Raw genomic sequence first — 11,279 nt, forward strand, 5'->3', positions numbered from 1 at the left:
ATAGAGAGCAATTGACTCAGGAGCAAGCTGTAGCAGCTCAAACTCTGGATGCTTTACGGCGTAGGCAAGCTAGAGCCACCGTGAGACAGGTGCAAGTCGAACAGCAGTGCTCTTCCGATGGCGGAGCACCAAGGGTCACCCGAACAAGGCGCACGGTTGGTCTCCCTGCCGATTCACAGATACCCTCAACAGCGGCACGAGAGATTTGCAGCGACTCCGACACCTCGAGTGAGCTCTCCGTGAACGGTGCGCGTCGAAGAACAGCGAGAGCACAACAAAGTGCACTGGCAGCCGAGATTTCGCGCGCCACCAACGCGGCACAGCACCGCCGGGCGCACGCACATCGCACCGCAGAACGCCGTCGGACGACGACCGGGATCGCTCGATGCATCGAGCACCGGCCCTCGGCCCCTCACACTCTCGGCACCATGGATAACATCTGCCAGGGATGTCAGGCTATCCACTTCAGTGATGAAAAAACAAAAGCGGGCCAAACGGCTTACCAAATGTGTTGCGCCGCCAACAGAGTGAAACTACAAACCTTCCATTCTTTTCCGCAAGCCTTGATCGATCTCTACACAGATCAGAGCTCCACATCGCACAGCTTCAGGCAAAACATAAGGAATTATAATAGTGGTTTGGCTATGGCTTCAATGGTGGCGAAAATTGAACCCCCTCGAGGGAGCGGCCCCTATTGTTTCCGTGTACACGGACAAGTGTACCACACTATCGGGGGACTTCGTCCGCAGGAAGGCCAGGTGCCTCACTGCGCACAAGTCCTCATAATGGACACCGAGGAGGCTGCGAGAGAATTGACTGCCCGCCCCGTCAACCGCAGCTGCCAGCAGTCTATATTCCACACTCTCCACAATATCCTGAACGAGAACAATCCATATGTGAAGTCTTTCAAACTCATGGCTCAGGTAGCTGATGATGAAGGTCAACGAGCGCGAAACGACGGCCGTCTCCCGAGACCGGTGAGGATGGTTTTCGACCAAGATTCTGCGGACGACCAGCGTCGGTACAACGCTGCGACCGCTAATGAAGTTGCGATCGTATACGTGGGGGACGACGACAACATTCCTGGAGAGCGGCTCTTAGTGGTGCACGAGAACAGTGGAACACTGAAAACTCTAAGCTATCTGCATCAGCTTTGTGATCCACTAACTTATCCGCTTTTGTTTCCGAATGGCGGGGAGGGTTGGCACCCGAAATTGGAACGTCTGAACCCAACATCAGACCGTCGAACTAGAATTACTCAAAAAGAGTATTACTCATTTTTGCTTTTCGCTCGAGACCACCAATTCAATCCTCTCCACCACGCTGGCAAACTAAGCCAACAGTTCATCGTAGACAGTTGGCTGAAGATTGAGATGAACAGACTTAACTTCATTCGCCGCAATCAACAACTACTAAGACTCGACACTGTTCGTGGACTTCAAGATCACATGTTGAGCGACAATGATGCGGGACCACCGGGTCGGCAAGTCATCCTTGCAACCACTTTCTCTGGAGGTCCCAGATATATGATAGCTCAATATCAAGACGCAATGAGCATTGTATCGAAGTATGGAAAACCAGACTTATTCATCACCTTCACCTGCAATCCCTCTTGGCCAGAGATAACTACTCATCTCGAAACAGGCCAGACTGCATCCGACCGACCAGACTTGGTAGCGCGCATATTTCATTTGAAGGTCAAAGCATTCTGCAATGAAGTCCTCAAGAAGCAAGTGCTCGGGGGAGGTGGCCGCCTACATCCACGTCATCGAATTTCAGAAGCGAGGTCTACCTCATATGCACATGCTTCTCACTCTGAAGGCCGAATCGAAGATAACCACAGCTGCCGATGTCGACTGTATCATCAGCGCCGAGCTACCCGATCCCGTAACGGAGTCTTCTCTCCACATGATCGTCTCCAAATCAATGATACATCGTCCCTGCGGAGTTTACGACCCCAACTCTCCATGCATGAAACAGGGTCACTGTTCAAAACGCTACCCAAAATCTTTTCGGAGCGAAACTTCACTCTCTGGAGACGGTTACCCCGAGTATCGTCGTCGTGAAGATGGGCGAACCATAACTTGCCGGGGTCTTGATGTTGACAATCGCTCGGTGGTTCCTTATTGTCCCTATCTGACTTTGCTTTTTAACGCTCATATCAACGTTGAGGTCTGCGCTCTCATCCACGCTGTAAAATATTTGTATAAATATGTTTACAAGGGAGCCGATAGGGCCAGACTCCGGATTCATCAAGAGCCTGACTCCCCCGACCCACAAGATCGTGACGAGATCAACTCTTATTGGGACACTCGATACGTATGCGCCCCAGAAGCAGCATACAGGATTTTTGGCTTCAACATGACCGATCGCAGTGACACCGTGATTCGACTCCAGGTCCATCTCCCTGGCTTGTAACCGTTGCTTCCAAGAAGGCTCCGAAGACAGTGCACTGCAAGCCGCCGAGCATCGTTTCTCAACGCTCACTGCTTTCTTTGATATGAATCAAAGGTGCTGCGATGTTGAACTCCGTTCGGGTTCATTTCCTGAAGACATGACAGATTCCAGGAAACTCCGCTACCATGAAATGCCGGAAAAATACACATTCAAGAAGCGATGGCATGAGCGACAACGCGGCGGCAATAGAAGCATAGGACGCATGTACTTTGTGAGTCCCCATGATCACGAGCGCTATGCCTTACGCCTTTTACTACTTCACGGCAAAGGTTTCACATCCTTCGAAGACGTTCGCACGGTCGACTCAAACACATACCCCAATTTCGTTGAGGCCGCTAGGGCCGCAGGATTCCTAAAGGATGACGGATATTTCCGCGACGCCTTACTTGAAGCATCAGTCTTACGTATGCCGAGCCAATTCCGAAGCTTCTTCGTCGCTCTGATTGTGTTCGGTGATCTGAAACCTCCCGTCCCCGAGCATCTGTGGCTCGAGTTCAAGCTAGATTTCATGGAGGATTTCATGCACGCTGGATATCCCGACGCAGTAGCCGAATCAAAAGCCTTCCACGACATCGCTCAAAGACTTTCCGATCTCGGCCACGATTTTCACATGCTCCTTCCCCTTGATATCCCCGATTTCGAAGATATCGCTACCGAAATCGACTGTGACCAACATCGCTCCATGGGATTGCTCATGTACGCGCAACTAAATCTCGAACAGAAGCATATAGTTGACGAAGTTCTACGTGCTCCGGACCAACCCCAGGATCACTCTTACTATTTCATTGATGGTCCCGGTGGCAGTGGGAAAACGTTCGTGTATACGACCATATTCCACCTTGCCGTTTCTAGAGGTCTGAGAGTTATCAACGTTGCTTGGACGGGCATCGCCGCAAACTTGCTCCCAGACGGTCGCACGGTCACTTCGACTTTCCGTTTGATTGTTCAAGACAACAGTCGCAGTTCATCCATGAAGAATCAGTCCAAAGAAGCTGCCAAATTACGAGCAACTGATATCATCATATGGGACGAGGCTCCCATGGCGCCGAAAACTGCTTTGGAAACTGTTGACCGACTTCTACGAGATATAATGCAGAACGACGCACCTTTTGGAGGGAAAATCATGCTCCTCGGCGGCGATTTCAGACAAATCCTCCCAGTCGTGGAGAAAGGTACCCGCGGCCAAATCGTTGAAGCCTGCCTCAAGTGCTCGCCTCTTTGGCCACTGTTCCGGAGCTTTCAACTGCATGCGAACATGCGCTTGAGTGGGGATGACGCTGCCTTCCGAGAATGGCTCCTCAAAATAGGTGATGGCGAGATGAACGGCGTCATTGATGTGCCGTTAGAAATGCGCGTCAAAGACAATCTCGCTAATACCATCTACGGCAGCGCCTTCCTATGCCCTCAAACCGTGGATCTATCCGAAATCGCCATCCTCACGCCAAAGAACGCTGAAGCATCCAAAATCAACGATTACGTTGTGAACAATCTTCATGGATCCCTCGAAACTTTACGCAGCGAAGACGAGGCCATCATTGAAGACCCAAGTGACGCCTTGAATTTTCCAACAGAGTTTCTTAACAAAATCTCGCCTTCCAATCTACCTCCTCATGAGCTCAACTTGAAAAGAGGCTGCATCGTCATGCTTCTCAGGAACCTGGATGTGCAAAATGGTCTCTGCAATGGAACGCGTCTCATCGTGATCGACATCCTCCGACGAGTCGTGATTTGTTCTTTCGCCACCGGTCCGCGAAAAGGAATATCGGTTCTCATTCCACGGATCGATTGTTACTACTCGCACCAGTCTCTACCATTCGAGCTCCGACGACAATTTCCCATCAGATTGAGTTTCTGCATGACCATAAACAAATCCCAAGGTCAATCTTTCACACGGGTTGGAATCCACCTAACCGACCCAATTTTCAGTCACGGCCAACTATACGTAGCGCTTTCACGAGTAAGGAGCCGAGAAGGTCTCTTCATCTCAGCCCCCGGGGACCGAATGAAGAACATTGTGTTCGAGGAAGTCTTACGATAATTATTTTGGCTACGTCCGATGCCGGTACATAAAATAAGCGATGTCTTCCTTATTCTGATCTTAATCGTTTCCATCGGTTCGAAGAGGATTCACTGATTTCCGAAGTCCCCACAGTTGTGGGTTTCATGATCGCATACGAGACCATTTGACAACCTCCCACGGAAACAGATGTCTCACTGCCACCCGATTCATTGTATTCCTAATACAAGTTCCTCATCTATCATCCCCCATTCCAAGATTTTCTATGTTTTAGATTTCGAAATTGTTTTATTCAGCAGGTTTCTTTAATCCTCCTCGAGTGCTTGCGCGGCTTCTGCTGAGATTTCTCTGTCTCTGACAAGTCAGTATCAACGACTGCTCGACTCGGCAGCAAATACATGTGGCTGCACATGGCGCAAGACCCGCATTTGCCCAGCAGCCGGACCAGAGATCGATGACACAAATCAACATCCGTGTTGATTTCGCCTCTGACTTTGCTTATGTCGATAAGTAAAGCGTACAAGAAACGGGCCTTTCTCATTCCCTTCCTCCAGAAGCCCAGGTTGAGGATTCCGCCTGCTGATCGCACTTCTGTCACAACTTTAACTTTGAACGCGGCTGTTATCTCTGGATGCTTCGAAACAACATTCTTCAGCTGCATAGGTGATATCTTCACACCAGTTTTTCCCCAAAACCTAATAGCGATGTGTCTATCGGCAACTCCGGGGATGTGCTCGGTTTGTTCTTGCATCGGCTTGAATGCCATGGTGATGGGTGGTGGCTTCGTCGTTCGTCCGGATGGACTTTTTATACCAATCTCTAGCGATGAGATATTTTATGAATTTTCTTCTTCAGAAACGGAACTTGGTTCTAAGATAGGTCTTATTACCTAACAAGAAGGCCATTCCACACTTATTCGCTATCAGACTCATTCTCCCCACAAACACGGAAAACACGAAACCCGCCAAAGCGATGCAGCTATGGTAGAACGCTAAAGAAAAACGATGCTCTTGAATGAATAGGACATCCTTGTCTAACTCGATATGGATGATTTTGAGATCCATCTTTATTACGTGTTACTCAAGAAAAGATGTTCCCGCCAATGTGTTGTACGATATCTGCGTAGGAAACGAGATCTTCACCCGAGAGCTAATCTTCGTTTCGGGATCCAGCGAGTCAAGAACATGTTACCTCATTATTTGGTACCCGACCTTTCCATCGAGGATCATCACGACTTCAAATTTGAGGGTTACATCCGATTTTTAGTCAACGTCCATCTTCGTGAGGATCTTAAAAGGATACTCGCCCTACATTGCTCTTTGATGATGGATGCCAAGCAAACCATCAGCATTGGTGAATTTTACGAGTTTAGAAATCTTGCTTATCCATATGTAGATGAAGAACTAGAAGAAATCGTCGATTACTGATATAAGGCATTTCTTTTTTGTACGCGTTTTGCCTCTTTTTGCCTCTCTCTTTCCGACCTTTTTGTTCCCCTATAACTGTCCCGATGTACGTACAGAGCACAATTTCTTCAAGAGGAAAATGCCCCGAATGCTGGTTTTCAATAAAGCTGATTTAGACTATTTTCGTAGCTTCGTTTTCATCGAGTCAGGAAGTTTCGTGAGGGAAACGTTTTTTGACCGTTAGATTTCAGAGTTGGAATTGATCATCTGGGCTCATTCCTTCGTTGGCTTGCTGAGTCCACTTCAATTTCGCCCGTCTCCTGTGAATTTTTGTTTGGAAGAGGAAGGAAAAAAAAATTGTGAGAAAGTTCTCCGATCTTGCCATGGTTGAAACACGTTCTGGTCGGATCCATCGTTCGAGTGATCGGAGGATTGGGTTCCGTGATCTTCGTCGTGAAGAAGGCAGTGACATGGATTCCCTCGAGTTGGGCTCGATCGATCAGAACGGTGTCGTTGAGTCGTTGAGGATGCCATGAGCAGGAATTTGATGAATTCTGAAGTTCGTGTTTCAATTCGCCGACCCTGTCGTTTTTCTTGTTGTTGGATCTCATCGTTGGTTTTCATCCTGTTGTGGATTGCCGTCGTCCTCGTGCTTGGTAGTTGTCCAATTTATTTCGTGGTCTGAATTTGGATGGTATGCGATGTATGTGTATGTATGTGAGGTTAGCTAATGCATTTCTTTCAAGCGAAAGGATTCCATTATCGACGCGAGGAGATTATCAAGATGTCCACGACCACCGAGACGGTGATTATCTTCGCTCCCTCTTCCTCAACATCCATGAGTCCGGTGACCTCCAATTCCAACGCTCCTCAAGATTCGATTGAACTTGATCTGTTAGATTATGCTTGTCGTCCGTTCCTTTGTCCGCTGTCATTCGTTTGATCGTCAAAAATGTGTTCGTTTGTTGAGCTCGACGAAGCCCGATTCAGTGAATGTTGTGCCAATTTCGGATATTCCTCTGAGGGAATGTACTTATCGTATTCTCTCTAATAGTCGGGCACTCTCTATTATAAGGGCTGGGTCGGAAAACTTGAAAAATACACGGGCACTCTCCATTATAAGGGCACTCCCTATTATGAGGGCAGGTTCGGGGAACATGGAAAATGGAGGAGTATTCTCGGTCGGTGGACACTCGTCATGATGCAGCGACGTTCCACATCTTGTGGTTGACTCCTCGCGTGTGGACTCGTTCGAATGGTCAGCTGTGTGAGTACGGAGCGGGATCGATCTCGCGTGAAAGTTTCAAGATACCCACCACTCAAAGACTCATGGCTCCACTGGAAAAAAGTGTCTCTCCATCCTCGAGGAGGATAAGCTACAGGGGGCTCTTCAAACGGACTGCGATAGAATTTGCCGAAAAACACTCGAAGAGATGTGCTGCGAAGGAAGGGTCTGGACAAAATCTGCCCTCCGAAGCCGATCTGATCAAGTGGGGTCTCATTTTGAATGTAATTTCGAGAGCAACATCTTCCGCATGGTCCCGGATCCGATCACACCTCGTGGTCCCAGTAAACGTCCGAAGAAGTTTTTCCTTCAAACCCTTCTATCTCGAGAACGGCTGCAGCTACAGAGTGCTACAGAGTCGAGCGATAGCGCGTTTCAGACCACTGAGCGATACTGTCCCACTGTCCACTGTTACAGCCCACTGTCCCGAAAACTCATTGGCCCGAAATCTCAATGGCCCGGAAAACCAGTGTCCCGAACGGTATCTGTCCCGAAAACGCATTGGCCCGAAAAAATGAAAGCTCAGCGTAGCGTAGACGGCAAAAATTGATTTTCCAGGTTCGCTGCCGGACGAGAAATGGTGTCGAGATGTCTCGCATGAGAGGGATAGAAAACCGCAGCAGCAATGTGCGGAAGAGAAACAAGGATTTGCTGTCTTTGCTCACTGAGGGCGATGTCCTCGTCGTCGACCGCTGATCCCAAGACGCTGTCAAGAACATGGAGGAAATGGGTTGTCGAGTGGTTATGCCGGCGATGAATGATGACAGAAAGCAACTTCCCGGCGACGAAGCCAACAAATCCCGTCTGGTTACGAAGGTGCGGTGGATCGTTGAGGCAGTCCATGGACGGGTCGCGCAGAGGTACAAGCTCCTGCACCATAGCCTTGATAACAAGCTCATACCCAAGCTTAAATCTCTGTGCCGAATCATCGGATATCTGGAGAATGCATATGGACCCCGATCGTGGGGAGAGGGCGAGCTGAGCGAGGTCGTCATTGACCACATGGAACATCGTATGAACGGTTGACTGAAAGTCAGCTTCTCCTGTTCGTTTCAGGACTATACCAAATCAACCTCGCACGGTCCTAACTGGCGGAAATGAAGGACGGCGACGGTAACATAGTGATGAAATTCGTCAGGGAGGCGCCGAACGTCATTCAGCTCCAAGTAAGATCCCGCCACGTAAATCGCAAAAACCTACAGGATTCACAACCCTTACCGTCCAAGCGAGAACAGTATCGGCGGAATCGCGGAGTACTGGTGCGAATGTCCAAATGGCAACAGGACGGTGGGCTGTTGCGCGCGTTGCTGCTGCGGTTGTCCATCTCTCTCATGCGCGGCATCCCGACACCATTTCTCGTCCGGCAGCGAACCTGGAAAATCAATTTTTGCCGTCTGGAGGCGAAATGGAGTCAGAGGCGGATGGAGCTAATGACTGAATGAAGTCGAAATCTTCATGAAGGACTTTAGTTCGTATTTATCCCGATACCCGATGAGCCCTAATGAGTGTCACCCTGAATCGCGATATCCATGTGCTCCCTCAATGGTATTGGGTGAAAACTCCGAGGATGGACGTTTTCTCCTGTACCTGAGGCCGAATCGGAAAACCAGGGGGTGCAATCGAAAGCTCTCGGCGTCAGCTTTCAGATTCCGAAATCAGAAACGGGCTCCCGGCGCTCATTTCGGAGTGATCGGGCGAAAAAGAGGCGATTCGGGAAAATTCCGTAAGAATACGGATTTTAGCCGGGGCGAAGATAATTTTTTCTTAAAGTTCGTAGGGGTTGAACTTCTTGATGTTTTTTCGAAACAAAGAAAGATGCAATTCTTTAGTTTCAATATGCGTGATTTCCTGTTGTCTGTCCAGTGGTTGTCGTCGTCCTCTATTGGATTACACGCCGTTGAAGACAACGGTTTTGTCTCCGTAATTCCTCATCCGTTTGTTCAGGGACGGGTATTTTGTTTTTGAGCTTCTGGATTTCTCTTCCTGCCGATTCTTTGCACCGCCAGTATTGTTCTCTCAATGACTCGTTAGCTCTCTTGAGTATTTCTAATGCTGCCATGTTATGTTGGCAGTCTTCCCTTGGACATGGTTGGGGTTCGATCTGGCCGCGTTGTTGTCTGGCTTTTTCTCTGTGTGGCTTTTTCTGCTCTTCGGTCATTTTTCGCCATGGTTCGTCAGTTACAATCTTGAGGGTCTCTATATCAGGTATATAATGTTTTTTCTGATATTCCAGCGCGAATATCCAGTATGGTTGTGGTTTACATTTCTTCTTCTGTTTTACTGTTCCCTGGTTCATACTTGGTTTTTGTTAGACCCCAGCAAGAGACACTCGAATTAGAATTTTAGCAGTTTAAGGTTTAGATCGGGGTAATGGTTGAAGCCGGGGTTCAATCCGTAATTAATTACGATTTTAATTAGGCTGGGATTGTTTTTAATTGGTATGGGAAGTCAACGACATTTCCCATGCTATCGCTGGGGATTGTTGGTATGAGCTCATAATTGGTTCGGGAACTGAAAACCATGCACAGCGTTGTGATCGCAATGATCAGTGCGAGTGCGAGTACTGCACTGCCGATGGCGAGGGCCATGTTAAGCACTTTATCTCGGTTGCTGTTGTCTGGCTCCTTTTCAGGAAAAATTTTTTCCTTGAAGTCTAGCCAGATCGATTCGCCTCCAATGGGCGGTAGATTTGGTCTGAGACAGGCTGTGCTGTCATTGGCTTCTTCCGCGCAAGATGAGTCGGAAGGTGTGCATCGTTTCAGGAAATTGATTGAATTTTTCTCAATGATGCAGCTGATGTTTTTCGTTATAAATTCGGTTGGACAGTCGTCGTGAGTGAAATAGTTCGGGGTCGATGTCAAGAGCATCACGATCATCATTATTTTGGAGACCATTTTCTTAGATCAATCAGATTCCGAAGATTCTCGAATATCGGTTTGGCTGGTGCTTTCGTCAGAAGGTCTGCTAATTGCTTCTGAGTTTGTATATATTCAAAGGGTACAGCTGGGTAAGGGGGCGTTTTCGGCCTTGACTCCGATTTTCGAAATGGATTGCGTGGCGTGATGTCCCACTCTTTAGGGGCACTCCCCTCTTTTCCCATATTGACGCACCCAGATCATCTCAATCGCTTTTCAAGTCCGAATGGTATGCGAACGAAAAATTAAAGTGTGCTCGGACCCCTGACGACACCTGAAATCTTTGAACGGTCATTGCGCGAAAACGGGGTGAGCTAGAGACTCGCGCTTGGTGGCGTTCGAAAGCTGGGAACAAGAGCTACACAACCATGTCCCAATCACCGTCCTGAGATATTTTCTCCATGAGATACAGATCGATTTTCGTCTGGAAAAATCAGTTTTTCGTGATTTTCCCGGAAAAAAATGTGATTACCAAGCTGGAATCGCTCGGGACAAGTTTTTTTAAGACCCTCGCGTTCCCGCGAATGCGATTGCACCGGTTTGGTGTTCTCCTTCTCTGGTATTGCGTCGTTTCCGAGCGTTTTCCATTGATAACCCTCGATTTGGGGTCTATCATACTGAGAGCATGCCCTACCAATCGATCCCCGTAAGGAGAAGCCATCGCTGCGCTAACATCGCATCAATCAGTCTTCTCGGTTCATTTTTATTCAGTCTTCTTCGCTATCCTCTTCGATCACGGGCACATTAGCACCGCGATTGAAAAGCGAGCTGAGTATTGCCGCCGGTCGGACGATTTGAGCGAGGTACCGGGCGTGGGATAGATAATAAATGACGGTAGCTACATGAGAACAGCAGCCCACCGTCTTAGCTCCGTTTTTACACTCGCAGTAGTAACGCTGAATCGCTGTGATTCCGATTGAAAACGGGACATAGTCCACGTAGCACCGGTATTTTTTAGCCCCCACATGACGGGACTGAACTTGGACTTTGAGGATGTGGCTCTTCTCGCGATGGTACTTCAGCGTAAGCTTGCCATCTTCACTCATCATCTCGGCTAGATAAGAGAGTGCCTGAGACAGTTGATAAGTGCCGGTGAAGAGGACCTTTAGATCATCTTCATTCAGCTCCGGGAAGTCCTCGACCGAGTCGGAGTTCACTTCGATCCATGGACGCAGCTGTGCATTCCAGTTGTTCGCTCG

General features: G+C 48.6%; 1 pseudogene; it reads left to right on the forward strand.

The window, feature by feature from the left end:
• The first annotated feature begins 428 nt into the window (after positions 1-428).
• Positions 429-4,495, forward strand: LOC100897296 (uncharacterized; annotated as a pseudogene).
• Positions 4,496-11,279: the final 6,784 nt, after the last annotated feature.

This window comes from Galendromus occidentalis, unplaced genomic scaffold (genome assembly GCF_000255335.2).
Source record: "Galendromus occidentalis unplaced genomic scaffold, Mocc_1.1 scf7180000077303, whole genome shotgun sequence".
NCBI classification, from domain to species: Eukaryota; Metazoa; Arthropoda; class Arachnida; order Mesostigmata; family Phytoseiidae; genus Galendromus; species Galendromus occidentalis.